Source organism: Coregonus clupeaformis, unplaced genomic scaffold, assembly GCF_020615455.1.
Source record: "Coregonus clupeaformis isolate EN_2021a unplaced genomic scaffold, ASM2061545v1 scaf0016, whole genome shotgun sequence".
NCBI lineage: Eukaryota > Metazoa > Chordata > Actinopteri > Salmoniformes > Salmonidae > Coregonus > Coregonus clupeaformis.
Window position 1 is genome coordinate 1,106,272 of NW_025533471.1, and position 15,701 is coordinate 1,121,972.

The window sequence follows — 15,701 nt, forward strand, 5'->3', positions numbered from 1 at the left end:
CTTCGCGTGGTTGCATCTACCCTCTGTTGGTGGCCGAAACCAAGGCTATGGAAGAGTACATTCAGGAGGTTCTCCAGCAGGGTTTCATTCGCACATCCACCTCCCCTGCGTCGGCAGGCTTCTTCTTCGTGGCCAAGAAGGACTGAGGATTACCCACGTGCATCAATTACAGAAATCTGAATTCCATCTCCACAAAGTACCGCTACCCTCTCCCGTTGGTGCCAGCCACGATTGAACAACTCTGCAGGGCCTGGTTTTTCACCAAGTTGGACCTGCGGAGTGCCTACAATTTGATCCGCATCCAGGAGGGGGAATTCAAGACATTCATCAACGAGGTGTTCCGGGACATGCTTGGACGCCAGGTGGTCGTGTATATCGATGACATCCTGGTCTACTCGGCTACCTTGGAGGACCATATCGCTCACGTCCGAGTAGTCCTGGAATGCCTCCTGGCGAACAGCCTTTACGTCAAGGCAGAGAAGTGCCAATTCCATCAGGAGGTCTCCTTTTTGGGTTACCAGATCGGCCCACAAGGAGTCATGATGGATGAGAGGAAGGTGGATGCTGTCAGGTCATGGCAAATCCCATCCACCATAAAAGGGTTACAATGGTTTTTGGGATTTGCCAACTTCTACTGTTGATTCATTAAGAACTTTAGCTTGATCACCTCTCCTCTCACTTCTCTTCTCAAGAGTGGTCCCCTGAAATTGGGATGGAATTCTGCAGCTGATGAAGCATTCCACCTGCTGAAGGGTCGTTTCACCTCCGCCCGTTGCTTACATTAGTGCCCTCAAAGCTCATCACTAAGCTAAGGATCCTGGGACTAAACACCTCCCTCTGCAACTGGTTCCTGGACTTCCTGACGGGCCGCCCCCAGGTGGTAAGGGTAGGTATCAACACATCTGCCACGCTGATCCTCAACACGGGGGGCCCTCAGGGGTGCATGCTCAGTCCCCTCCTGTACTCCCTGTTCACCCATGACTGTATGGCCAGGCACGACTCCAACACCATCATTAAGTTTGCCTACAACACAACAGTGGTAGACATGATCACTGACAACGATGAGACAGCCTATAGGGAGGTCAGAGACCTGGCCGTGTGGTGCCAGGATAACAACCTCTCCTTCAACGTGACCAAGACAAAGGAGATGATTGTGGACTACAGGAAAAAAAAGAGGACTGAGCACGCCCCCATTCTCATCGACAGGGCTGTAGTGGAACAGGTTGAGAGCTTCAAGTTCCTTGGTGTCCACATCACCAACAAACTATCATGGTTCAAACACACCAAGACAGTCGTGAAGAGGGCACGACAAAGCCTATTCCCCCTTAGGAGACTGAAAAGATTTGGCATGGGTCCTCAGATCCTCAAAAAGCTCTACAGCTGCACCATCGAGAGCATCCTGACTGGTTGCATCACCGCCTGGTATGGCAATTGCTCGGCCACAAGGCACTACAGAGGGTAGTGCGTACAGCCCAGTACATCACTGGGGCCAAGCTTCCTTCCATCCAGGACCTCTATACCAGGCGGTGTCAGAGGAAGGCCCTCAAAATTGTCAAAGACTCCAGCCACCCTAGTCATAGACTGTTCTCTCTGCTATCGCATGGCAAGCGGTACCGGAGTGCCAAGTCTAGGTCCAAAAGGCTTCTCAACAGCTTCTACCCCAAGCCATAAGACTCCTGAACAGCTAATCATGGCTACCCGGACTATTTGCACCCCCACCCCATCTTTTTACGCTGCTGTTACTCTGTTCATTATTTATGCATAGTCACTTTAACTCTACCCACATTTACATATTACCTCAACTACCTCAACTAGCCGGTGCCCCCGCACATTGACTCTGCACCGGTACCCCCTTGTATATAGCCTTCCTACTGTTATTCTCAACACTTTTTTGTTGTTGTTTTATTTTACTTTTTTATTAAGAAATAAATGCATTGTTGGTTAAGGGCTGTAAGTAAGCATTTCACTGTAATGTCTACACCTGTTGTATTCGGCGCATGTGGCAAATAAAATTTGATTTGATTAAATCCTACGCTGCCCTTCGTGGTGGAGGTGGACTCTTCAGAAGTAGGTGTGGAGGCTGTCCTGTCCCAACGTCAAGGTAATCCACAGAAATTGTATCCATGTGCATATTACTCAAAAAAGCTGTCTCCTGCAGAGAGGAGCTCCAGGCGTTGAAGTTGGCATTAGAAGAGTGGAGACACTGGCTGGAGGGTGCCCAGGACCCATTTCTTGTCCTCACCGATCATCGGAACCTGGAGTACATACGGACAGCGAGGTGACTGAATCCGCACCAAGCCAGGTGGGCCCTTTTCTTAACCAGATTCGATTTCTCACTGACATATCTCCCAGGTTTAAAAAAACTTCAAAGCCGATGCCCTGTCCCGTCTCTATGATTCTGGAGAGGTTCCTGTCTTGAGTGCACCCATAATCCCGCCATCTCGAGTCGTAGCCCCCGTGCTCTGGGACGTAGATGTGAACCCCCACCTGTCCTCCTGAGCGCACCTACGTTCCCACTAGGTAAGGGATTGGCTATTGACCTGGGCGCACACAGCTGTCGTTGCTGGACATCCAGGTTTCACCCGCACCATTCAGTCCATCTTTGGAAAGTACTGGTGGCCCACCTTGGTGCAGGATGTCACTCATTATGTCAACTCCTGTTCCGTATGTGTCAATCCAAATCACCCCGGAACGCTCCAGGAGGGAAACTCCTCAGTGTCCCTGGTCTCATCTGTCCATTGACTTTGTCACTGATCTCCCCTCTAAATCATGCCGTTTCATCCCTCTCTCTGGTCTCCCTACCGCTCTCCAGGTCTTCCGGCACTATGGCCTTCCGGAGGATATCGTGGCACCCAATTCACATCACGTGTATGGAAGGCTTTCATGGAGAAGCTGGGCTCCCTTCCGTGTACTGGCCTAAGTCTAACGAGCAGGTGGCAAGGATGAACCAGGAGCTGGGGAGGTTCCTGAGGAGCCACTGCCAGGACAGGCAGGGGGAGCGGGCCCGATTCCTTCATTGTGACACTCCTCCACTGGGTTGACTCCCTTCCAGTGTATTCTGGGTTATCAGCCAGCCACGGCTCCATGGACTCCGTGCCAGACCGAAGCTCCTGCAATGGACGAGTGGTTCAGGTGCGCATAAGAGGTATGGAATGATTCCCACGTGAGACTCCAGTGCAACGTCCGCTGTCAGAAAGAGCAGGCGGATCACCACCACAGTGAGGCTCCTGTGTTCCATCCTGGTGATCGCGTCTGGCTCTTCACCAGGAACCTACCGCTCAGCCTGTCCCATAAGAAGCTGAGTCCCTGGTTTGTGGGGCCGTTCAAGGTCCTCCAGCGGGTCAACGAGGTTACTTACATATTACAACTCCCCACTAACTACCGGATCTCACCATCTTTTCATGTTTCCCTCCCCAGGCCGGTGGTTCCTGGTCCCCTTGCTGATGCCGTCCCCACGACTCCCCTCCGCCTCCCTTGGACACCGCCTATGCCGTCAGATCACTCCTGGACTCCAGAGGTTGTGGGGGTCAGCTCCAGTACCTGGTGGACTGGGAGGGGTACAGTCCAGAGGAGTGGTGTTGGGTTCCGGTGGATGACATTCTAGATCAAATCAAATCAAAACAAATCAAATTTTATTGGTCACATGCGCCGAATACAACAGGTGCAGACATTACAGTGAAATGCTTACTTACAGCCCTTAACCAACAGTGCATTTATTTTAAACAAAAAAGTAAGAATAAAACAACAACAAAAAGTGTTGAGAAAAAAAAGAGCAGAAGTAAAAATAAAGTGACAGTAGGGAGGCTATATATACAATAGAATAAAGTGACAGTAGGGAGGCTATATATACAGGGGGGGTACCGTTGCATAGTCAATGTGCGGGGCACCGGCTAGTTGAGGTAGTTGAGGTAATATGTACATGTGGGTAGAGTTAAAGTGACTATGCATAAATACTTAACACAGTAGCAGCAGCGTAAAAAGTATGGGGTGGGGGGGGCAGTGCAAATAGTCCGGGTAGCCATGATTAGCTGTTCAGGAGTCTTATGGCTTGGGGGGTAGAAGCTGTTGAGAAGTCTTTTGGACCTAGACTTGGCACTCCGGTACCGCTTGCCGTGCGGTAGCAGAGAGAACAGTCTATGACTAGGGTGACTGGAGTCTTTGACAATTTTGAGGGCCTTCCTCTGACACCGCCTGGTATAGAGGTCCTGGATGGCAGGGAGCTTTGCCCCTGTGATGTACTGGGCCGTCGCACTTACCCTCTGTAGTGCCTTGCGGTCAGAGGCCAAGCAGTTGCCATACCAGGCGGTGATGCAACCAGTCAGGATGCTCTCGATGGTGCAGCTGTAGAATTTTTTGAGGATCTGAGGACCCATGCCAAATCTTTTTAGTCTCCTGAGGGGGAATAGGCTTTGTCGTGCCCTCTTCACGACTGTCTTGGTGTGTTTGGACCATGATAGTTCGTTGGTGATGTGGACACCAAGGAACTTGAAGCTCTCAACCTGTTCCACTACAGCCCCATCGATGAGAATGGGGGCGTGCTCAGTCCTCTTTTTTTTCCTGTAGTCCACAATCATCTCCTTTGTCTTGGTCACGTTGAGGGAGAGGTTGTTGTCCTGGCACCACACGGCCAGATCTCTGACCTCCTCCCTATAGGCTGTCTCATCGTTGTCGGTGATCAGGCCTACCACTGTTGTGTCGTCGGCAAACTTAATGATGGTGTTGGAGTCGTGCCTGGCCATGCAGTCATGGGTGAACAGAGAGTACAGGAGGGGACTGAGCACGCACCCCTGAGGGGCCCCCGTGTTGAGGATCAGTGTGGCAGATGTGTTGTTACCTACCCTTACCACCTGGGGGCGGCCCGTCAGGAAGTCCAGGATCCAGTTGCAGAGGGAGGTGTTTAGTCCCAGGATCCTTAGCTTAGTGATGAGCTTTGAGGGCACTATGGTGTTGAATGCTGAGCTGTAGTCAATGAATAGCATTCTCACGTAGGTGTTCCTCTTGTCCAGGTGGGAAAGGGCAGTGTGGAGTGCGATAGAGATTGCATCATCTGTGGATCTGTTGGGGCGGTATGCAAATTGGAGTGTGTCTAGGGTTTCTGGGATTATGCTGTTGATGTGAGCCATGACCAGTCTTTCAAAGCACTTCATGGCTACAGACGTCAGTGCCACGGGTCGGTAGTCATTTAGGCAGGTTATCTTAGAGTTCTTGGGCACGGGGACTATGGTGGTCTGCTTGAAACATGTTGGTATTACAGACTCAGTCAGGGACATGTTGAAAATGTCAGTGAAGACACTTGCCAGTTGGTCAGCACATGCTCGGAGTACACGTCCTGGTAATCCGTCTGGCCCTGCGGCCTTGTGAATGTTGACCTGCTTAAAAGTCTTACTCACATCGGCTACGGAGAGCGTGATCACATAGTCGTCCGGAACAGCTGGTGCTCTCATGCATGCTTCAGTGTTGCTTGCCTCGAAGCAAACATCATCTGAGATTTCCACCTTCGTCGTCCGGACCGGCCCGCTCCTCACTCTTTGGGCCGTCTTCCTGCTTGTAAATGTTTACGCTCCCAATTGGGATGATGTTGATTTTATTAACAAACTATTTTTTTTTGCTGCCCAATCTCAACTCACACTATACAAATTATGGAGGCGACTTGAATTGTGTGATCCATCCATTCTTGGACCGTTCAAATCCTAGATCATTATCTCCCTCAAATGTCCAGAGCTTTGTCTGCATTCATGAGCCAGGCACGATGTGTAGATCCATGGAGATTATATTTTCACATGTGCACCACTTTTTCGTAGATAAAGCCATTCTCCCCTCTATTCAGAAAGTAGAATAATCTGCCATTGTTGTTAGTGACCATGCTCCTCTGTCGCTCGACCTCTTCTCATTGAACTATACAGATCGCCCCCCATAGAGACTTAACTCATCTTTACTTTCAAACAATTCATTCTGCACCGTTCTATCGAATGCAAATGATGTCTTTATTGAGACAAATAAAAAATATTAGATCTCTCCATAAACACTTAGTTGTACTTAAAGGCAAAATAATGTCCTATTCCTCTCTTCTAAATAAACAACGGAAAATACAAAAAACAACAGCTGATCGACGGCATTCTGGAATTAGACCAACGATACTTCGCCTCTTCATCACCAGAACTTTACAAAGAAAGGCTGTCTTCAAACTCAGTACAATTTACTATCTACAGGTAAGGCTGAGCAGCAGCTACTCCGCACACGCAGTTTTGTTTACGAGCATGTAGAAAAGGCTGGTCGACTTCTAGATCATCAACTCAACTGCCTAACAGCTAATCCCTCAAATTCACAACACCCGGGGTGTTTTAACAGTTAGTCCCACTGAAATCAATAATACTTTCAAAACATTTTATTCATATCTTTACACATCAGAATCACCTGAAGACAACTAAATTAAGACTATTTTGAAACTTCTACCATTAGTACAGAGAAGAGAGAGGAAATTGATCAACCTTTGCAGTTAGAGGAGATTATTAATTAAATTACAGCAATGAAAAGTGGCCCAGATGGCTACCCAATCGAATTCTACAATACGTTTTCTGCCAAACTGGCACCCCTCCTGCTTGCAATGTTTGAAAACGACCTGGACCAGGGTGTTTTACCCTAAACTCTGACAGAGGCGTCGATCACACATTTGTTAAAACCCGGCAAAGATGCATCTGAGTGTGGCTCGTACAGACCAATCTCACTTTTAAATGCAGATGTAAAAGTATTAGCAAAATTGCTTGCCTCTTCAATAGAATCCACTGTTAAAGACATATCAACGGATCAGACAGGGTTTATTTATTTATAAAGGGTCTCCACTCCTTTTCTAACATTCGACATCTGCTTAATGTCATACACTCTCCTGCACCTTCGGACGTTCCTGAAGTAATTTTATCTTTAGATGCGGAGAAGGCATTTTACAGGGTAGAATGGGAATACTTATTCTCTGTACTGGGAAAATGTGGCTTTGGTGCAAACTTCATTTCCTGTGTTCACCTGTTGTACTCATCACCCAAGGCATCAGTAATTACAAACAAACTTCGTTCACAGTATTTCCCATTATCAAGGGCCACATGCCAAGGATGTCCAATGTCCCCTTTGTTATTTGCCCTGGCGATAGAACCCCTTTCTGTTGTGCTAAAGGCCACACCCTCAATACATGGTAACATTTCCTTGGATACATACATGGTAACATTTCCTTGGATGCAGATGATATATCTCAGACCCTGAAGTGTGTGTCCCTGATATAGTGGACCTACTGCATAGGTTTGGTGTGTTTTCGGGTTATAAATTGAATTGCTTTCCTATTAATGAATTAGCATTACAATTTCCACAGGATACTTTTCCATTTCGTATGTCCAAGTCTGGCTTTTAATATTTAGGGATCAATATCACCCATACCTTGTCTTCCCTCCATGATGAGAACTTTATTCCCCTGATTATTCTCAATTTCACTGTAGCTGGTAAAGTGAATTGTATCAAGTTGAATGTATTGCCCAGATTTCTGTATTTGTTCCAATGTCTCCCTCTTTTTCTACCAAAGTATATTTTCACTTTAGTGGATAAGCTTATTTTTTTATGGGGCGGTGGGAGTCCAAGAATACATAAAGCATTCCTCCAGAGAGATAGAACACATGGAGGACTAGCCCTTCCTAACTTCCTAACTATGTATTATTACTGGGCAGTGAATATACAAAATATTGTTTACTGGCTTCACACCCCAGAAACTGACTGGTGTCAAACAGAAGCCAACTCCTGTTTCTCTTCCTCTTTGTCAGCTTTAGTCACCTCCAATCTTCCTCTTTCAGCTTCGTGCTACACATCCAATTGTTGTCAATACTCTTAAAAGTTGGACTCAATTCCATCAACATTTTAAATTCTGTGATTTCTCTATTCAAGGTCCTATATGTAATAATCACCTCTTCCTTCCAGGCAAACTGGATTCAGCTTTTAGGCTGTGGCAGAGGAAGGGCCTTACTAAGTTTAATGACCTTTATATTGATGGCACCTTTGCCAATTTCAATGATCTCGCTATCAAATGTAATCTACCACATTCAAATGTATTTAGGTATTTCCAAATCCACCAGTTTAGTCACACTCAAAGCCCAACCTTTCCAATTCTATCGCCCGGATTGGGTTTGAATGCCCTTTTCAAAACACCTTTTCAACTAAAGGGACTCATATCCCGTGTGAAAAGCTGTCATCAAGGCAAAGGGTGGCTATTTGAAGAATATAAAATATATTTAGATTTGTTTAACACTTTTTTGGTTACTACATGATTCCATATGTGTTATGTCATAGTTTTGATGTCTTCGTTATTATTCTACAATGTAAGAAATAGTAAAAATAAAGAAAAACCCATGAATGAGTAGGTGTGTCCAAACGTTTGACTGGTACTGTATGCATATACTGTATTCTATTCCACTGTATTTTAGTCAATGCCACTCCGACATTGCTCGTCCTAATATTTATATATTTCTTAATTCCATGCTTTTACTTTTAGATTTGTGTGTATTGTTGTGAATTGTTAGATCCTACTGCACTGTTGGAGCTAGGAACACAAGTATTTCGCTACACCCGCAATAACATCTGCTAAATATGTGTATGTGACCAATAACATTTGATTTGATTTGGACGCTCCTCTTGTGCCCGGCTCAGCCTTATAAAGTTTAAGGTACTTCACCGTATCCATTTCAGGAAGGCCAGATTGTCCAAGTTCTACCCACATGTTGATGGTACATGTGACAGGTGTAAAAGCTCCTTGGGGGTCTTGACTCACATGTTCTGGTCCTGACCCCGTCTGGCAGACTATTGGTCCACTATATTTAAAACCCTTTCTGAAGCATTTGATATAAAGTTGCAGCCTAGTACAAAAATGGCTATTTTTGGAGTACCAAACAACAATCCTTCCCTGACCAATAGACCGCTAGATGCCATTGCCTTTGCCTCCCTGATGGCCCGCAGAAGGATTTTATTGGATTGGAAATCTATCAATCCTCCTTTAGCCTCTCTTTGGCTCAAAGATCTGATGCTGTTCCTAAAATTTGAAAAAATTAAGTATACCATTCGAGGGTCAACCAACTCATTTTATTCCACCTGGGACCCGATGATATACTATTTGTAACCGCTCCAAATCCAGGGCTAAAAAACAAAGGCATCATTGTACACTGATGATTGATGTTTTCTTTAAAATCCACAATTTGGATCCCTCCATAGCCTCATGGAGGATCAAGATATTTTTTCTAACCTCTCTGGATTACAACCAAATTATGATAAGTGTACTATATTACGTATTGGATCACAAAAAAATTTAACTTTTACACTACCGTGTAGTTTACCAAAAAATTGTCTGACGGTGAAGTGGACATACTCCGTATTCATATCCCGAAATAAATAAATAATCTCACGACAATTCATTTTAATAGAAAGGTAGAAAAAATAGATAAGATCTTGCTACCATGGAAAGGAAAATACCTGTCTATTTGTGGAAAAATCACCCTGATCAACGCTTTAGTCATATCCAAGTTTATCTATTTGCTTATGGCCCTGCCTACACCTAACGACTTGTTTTTTAAAGGATATCCCTATTTTTCTTCCACGTCGTGGAAGCTTGGCGTATTACAACAACAGCTATTTTCAAACAACTCTTCCCCTTTCCCGCCCCCGACCCCTTTCTCAACAAGGCTGGAGTCACTCGTCCTTTGCATGCTCTCTCCCTTTCATTCTAAAGTATGTGGATTTGTTTACATAGGCATAGCTAGCTAGCTAGCAAACTAGCCAGCCATTTCATACAGCTACAGCAGCAGTCTACTAGCTAACCACTGGACACACAGAATGTCGAGTGATGAGGCGAATTATAACGTTAAACTCCCAAAAGTATTTGTATTGTAATACCATATGGCAACATTGTGCAATTTGTCAAGTTTCCGTGATGTGTTGTCAGTTCCCTTGCTAGCCTTACTAACGTTTGCTAAACCAAAGCTAGTTTGACACAATTGCAGCTACAGCTACCTGCAATAGATTCAACCTTGTGAAATTGTTTTGTAATAGCCAATGTATGTAATAAAGTATTTCACATAGCAGGACATCTAACATCTAGCTAACGTCATTCATTGTATGCGCAGGTTGCATTGGACAATGTTGATGATGACAGTCCGACTAGCATGGCTAGAGGGAGAGCCAGGGGCAGAGGACGGACAGGCAGAGGCAGGCAGCAGAGAGATAAAAATTAGGATGAGGAGAGGCTTTTTGCTCTCCGATGTGATAGAATGGCTGCCACACAGGTTTGTATTATGTTGAAAATGCCTATAGATTTAACAAAAATAAAGTATTTTCTCTTGAATAGTTAATGTATGAACATAATAATTGGTGGTTGAATACATTTTGGTTTTTGGTATTTCTCCACACATACTACTTCCAATAGAAACATGATCTAGTTTCATCAATTTGCAATAGAAAGTAGTGTTTGAATTGGCTTTGAATGAATCATAGACCTTGACCATACAGAAAAACCTTTAGTTGGGTGTGGAGAGAAATATCACATTCAGCCTTACTGATAATAGGTGATGTGTGCATCTGTTCATTCAGGAATTCCTCATCAGGGATCTGGATGATGCAGACAACAGGGAGGTGGTGAGGCTGATGTTTCAGCGAGAGCCAGGGTTGGTTTTTGATGTCTTAGAGATTTACTGGCGGTGGAATGGTGCACCTTGGTACACCTGTGGCAACTGCAGGGAGATGCCCACAGACAGCGAGAGGAAGTGTTGCAGTCAGGGACCAGACCTCTGTGTAAGCCAGCTGCCACATTTCATGATGACACACTAGTGTTATGCCCAAAGAGTGTCCGTTGCCATACACTTATTGGCATGACATTAGTATGGCATCGTGTCAGTTGCTAGTAAACAGAACACAACCTCTCCCTCAGTTTGCATTCTCCACACACAAACACCTGCCAGGTGCATCTTCAGGACATCAAAATCCTTCTTACTGGGCACACCATGTCATATCAAAGATTCTAAAGGTTGTTAGTTTAACACAAAAGTGTCATCACTGCACTTTCTCCCAGCACAACAAAGTTGAAATGGGAAAATGTCAAATTTTATTCATACTTCTGAAAGTGTGCTTGAATAAATACACATTTTACATTAATACATTTTTTTCTGGATATATAAGGTTTCAAAGGCACAATTTACACATTTTAGACAACGTTTGTCTTTATTGAAAATTGGTTACCATTGACGTAACTCTACAGTTTAAATGTCACCCTTAAAACAGTTAACACCAATGACTTGTGCCAGGTATATGCAGAGGAATGAGAACTTACTCCAAGCCTTGCTATACATGGGATGTCCAGTGAAATAAGACAGAGGCGTGAAATTATTAGGTTATGGTACCGATATTCCAGAGGAGTGTTCAACTGAGATATAAAACACATACTGTAACTACCCCTGGACAAATTAACTCAATTACATATTTAAAGTGGTAATGAGCGAGTCGTCCATGACCCCAGGCTTCCCCCCCGTTTCTTGTGTTGTTTATATATGCAATCTATGGTTGTGAGAGAGTGGGAGAGTGTGGGCATAAGGGAGCACGCATGAGCGTGCGTGAGAGAGCTAGAATGTAAACAGCAGAGTAGTCAGCTGCTAGCTAGTTGTAGATAAACAGTTGTGGTATCAGGAACAACCTTTTTTTCGAAATATTCTACTGAACAAGCATCATCATCATTAGTATTGGATCTGGATCAACTTGACCCGAAAAGAGATGTGAGAAAAAGAGGTAAGTGTTGGGTTTCGTTACAAATGAAATAACAAAAGAGGTGCGTCCAGGGGTTCGCAGACGACTCGCTAATTCCAGCTTTAAGGAATTCAGAAGCAATGTGAACATAATCAAATGTAAGTTAACCCTTAGCTACCAAGAAACATTTATCAAAAACACCTATGATCCAGAACCTTGTGTCACTTGTCACCTAACAAGAAATAAAAGATGTGTGTCAGCCCAGACATACTATAAACCCCTAGAGGCAGATAGACCCCATGAACACAGGGATGGGAGGATTAGAGGAGGGTAAAGAGGCCAACAATATATTTTAATAGAGCTATGGCTGACAGGTGGATCAATGGATCTAGCTGTGTAAAGACCTCTATAGATTTAATCTGAACAAACTGTTTAAAGGCCCACTGTCATCACATGATCCCTCATTCAAATAACCTCACATGTACACCACCAATCACAATCTAAATCAAGATAAGGTTCAGGTGTGAAGCAAGGGGTTTGTGGAGGGGGATGGTCTGCTCTGTGTTGTTTCAATAGGCTAGAATCACGTTGTCACTCTTTGTCTTCTAAACCAATGATTCGTTGGCAAGTTGGGATGTGTGATGTCACTTTTTGTGAAGACCCTTTTAGGAGGAGCTGCTTGGCAAATTGATTGGGATGATCACGTGATGACGGTATGCCTTTAATTAAGTAATGTACTCTCAAAAGTAAAGCCATGTTTACAGAGCAAAGTAAACCTATGAAAATGGTCTGGCACTGTAGGCCCTCTACACAGCATTAGATCAATGCTAATTTCATCCCATTCCTTCACTATTTCAGCCAACCATAGAGCTGTCCATGTGTAGTTCCTGTCACCAGTCTGTGTGTGTTGCCTGGTACATGGAGAAAGTGCTGCATCAGTTTTGAGGTTAGGACTGGGAGGCAGCCAGGGAGTTCTCCCCCTAGTTGTTTGATAGTGGAGGCTTCAGAGGGGTCTTTAGAAAGGTTCAGCAGCAGTGGTCATGGTCCATCAGGGCCTTTACTGTTAATCTAGAGATGTATTCCAACAGATAATTCTGAAAAAATATAATTGTTACTATGAGGGGCAAAGAATTCTGTAGTGCAAAAACTAAATGAAACCGCTTTCAAATTCTGTCAGTGTAATGTACTTGGTGTAAAATGGTGTAAAATTAATATAGAAAGACCATGTGTTTTGCCAAAGTGTGAGTGCGAACAGGTGTGTGGGGCAGACGTGAAAAGTTCTGTTGTTCAAAACGTCCTTCTCTAACCTATCAACTTCTGGTGGTGAAAAGGAAAAATGCTTGCTGGCGTACATCAGAATATGGTTCTGGTAGGATTCAAGATCAGCTGTTGATCTGTAAAAAAAACAAAAACACAAGTCATAATGAATCCGTCATGAAATCAACTAAATTGTAATCCTCCTTTGGCTGTGTGCATGTCAAACATCACCCTAATGCAGGGTTTCCCTACCATCTCCACTTTGACCAATATACCAATATTTGTATACATTTTCTGGTGGTCCCCAAGGACAGTACTGCAGTAATGATCCAAGATGGCGTAGCAGTGCGGTCATGTTCTTTGTTGTGTTGTCACGCCCTGGCTCTGGGCTCTGTTGAGCCAGGGTGTGTCGTTTCTATGTTAGGTTTTCTATGTTTAGTTTCTAGATCGTTTAGATCTATGTTGGCCAGGGTGGTTCCCAATCAGAGGCAGCTGTAGCTCGTTGTCTCTGATTGGGGACCATACTTAGGCAGCCTGTTGGCACCAGTTAGTTGTGGGATCTTGTTCCGTATAGGTATGTTATTAGTCTACCTTGGACTTCACGTATCGTTTGTTGTTTTGTTCGTGTTCAGTACGTTAATAAATATGTACGCTTATCACGCTGCGCCTTGGTCCGTCTCATCCGTTAACGATCGTGACAGAAGATCCCACCAAATGAGGACCAAGCAGCGTGTCCAGGAGCAGACAGCCTGGACCTGGGAGGAGATCCTGGACGGGAAGGGATCCTGGACTTGGGAGGAGATTCAGGCCGGAATGGATCGGCGTCCTTGGGAGGAGACAGTGGAGGCGCGCTATAGAGAGGAGCAGTGGCAACGCAGAAGGTGCCGACCGAGGAGGAAGCCCAAGAGACAGCCCCAATAATTTTTTTTGGGGGGGCTAAAAGGGTGGTTGGCGGAGCCTAGTGTTAGAGCAGAGCCAACTCCCTGTACTCATGCTAGGAAACGTGTGACTGGGCAGGCTCGTTATGCGGAGCTACGTACTGTGCCGCGAGTGTTCCGGCACAGTCCTGTACGTCCTGTGCTAGCACCACGCACGTGTCGTGCGAAGATGGGCATTCAGCCAGGACGGGGTGTGTCGGCTCAACGCTCGTGGTCTCCAGTACGCCTCCTCGGTCCCATATATCCTGCGCCGGTGCTATGTACTGTATCGCCAGTACGCGTGCACAGCCCCGTACGTCCTGTGCTAATGCCTCACACATATTGTGTGGAAGTAGGCATCCAGCCAGGACGGGTTGTGTCAGCTCTCCGCTCCAGACCTCCAGTCCGCCTCCACAGTCCGGTACGGCCCGTTCCTGCTCCCCGCATTAAGCCAGTGGTGCGTGTTCCCAGTCCGGCCCGGCCCGTTCCTGCTCCCCGCACCAAGCCAGTGGTGCGTGTTCCCAGTCCGGCCCGGCCCGTTCCTGCTCCCCGCACCAAGCCAGTGGTGCGTGTTCCCAGTCCGGCCCGTTCCTGCTCCCCGCACCAAGCCAGTGGTGCGTGTTCCCAGTCCGGCCCGGCCCGTTCCTGCTCCCCGCACCAAGCCAGTGGTGCGTGTGTCCAGTACGGCACGGCCCGTGCCTGTCCCACCGGTGCCTGGTCCAGCTCCGGTCAGCGGATCCACTCCGGAGCCAGAGCAGTCCGCTCCACCGGTGCCCAGTTCAGCTCCGGTCAGCTGCTCCACTCCGGAGCCAGAGCAATCCGCTCCACCGGGGTCCAGTCCAGATCCGGTCAGCGGCTCCAGTCCGGAGCCTGAGCAGTTCGCTCCACTGTCGTCGGGTCCAGCTCCAGTCAGCGGTTTCAGTCCAGACCCAGACGTCAGCCCCTCTCCAGGTTCGGGGTCTCCCACAACAGGGTCCAGACAGGACTTGGTACGTCGTGGGAGGAAGAAGAGGGGAAGCAGTGCGCCGAGGTCAAGACCAGACCAGGGGCGCAACAGGGAGGCGGATAATAGGTGGTGGTCACGCCCGGAGCCGGATCCGCCTCCGAGGCGGAGTGCCCACCGTCCCCTACCCTGTTATGTTTAGGTTGCGCGGTCGGAGTCCGCACCTTTGGGGGGGTACTGTCACGCCCTGGCTCTGGGGACTCTTAAATGTTGAGCCAGGGTGTGTAGTTTCTATGTTAGGTTTTCTATGTTTAGTTTCTAGATCGTTTAGATCTATGTTGGCCAGGGTGGTTCCCAATCAGAGGCAGCTGTAGCTCGTTGTCTCTGATTGGGGACCATACTTAGGCAGCCTGTTGGCACAAGTTAGTTGTGGGATCTTGTTCCGTATAGGTATGTTATTAGTCTACCTTGGACTTCACGTATCGTTTGTTGTTTTGTTCGTGTTCAGTACGTTAATAAATATGTACGCTTATCACGCTGCGCCTTGGTCCGTCTCATCCGTTAACGATCGTGACATGTGTTTCTGTGTAAATAGCCTGTTTTTTTTGTATTTTTTGTATTTTTAGTACATAATTCCCTATCACACTTTTCATCCTTCTATAAAATATACTTTCCTGCAACCCGCCTCACTCAATGTGGAACGGATTTTATTATTGACTTACCTTTTATCTAGAATCTCCAGTTGAAACTAGCTAGCCAGCTAGCCAGGTAACTAGCTACTTGCTATTAGCCACCGTTAGCGGTTTTCACCCAGAACATCAGATTTTTCT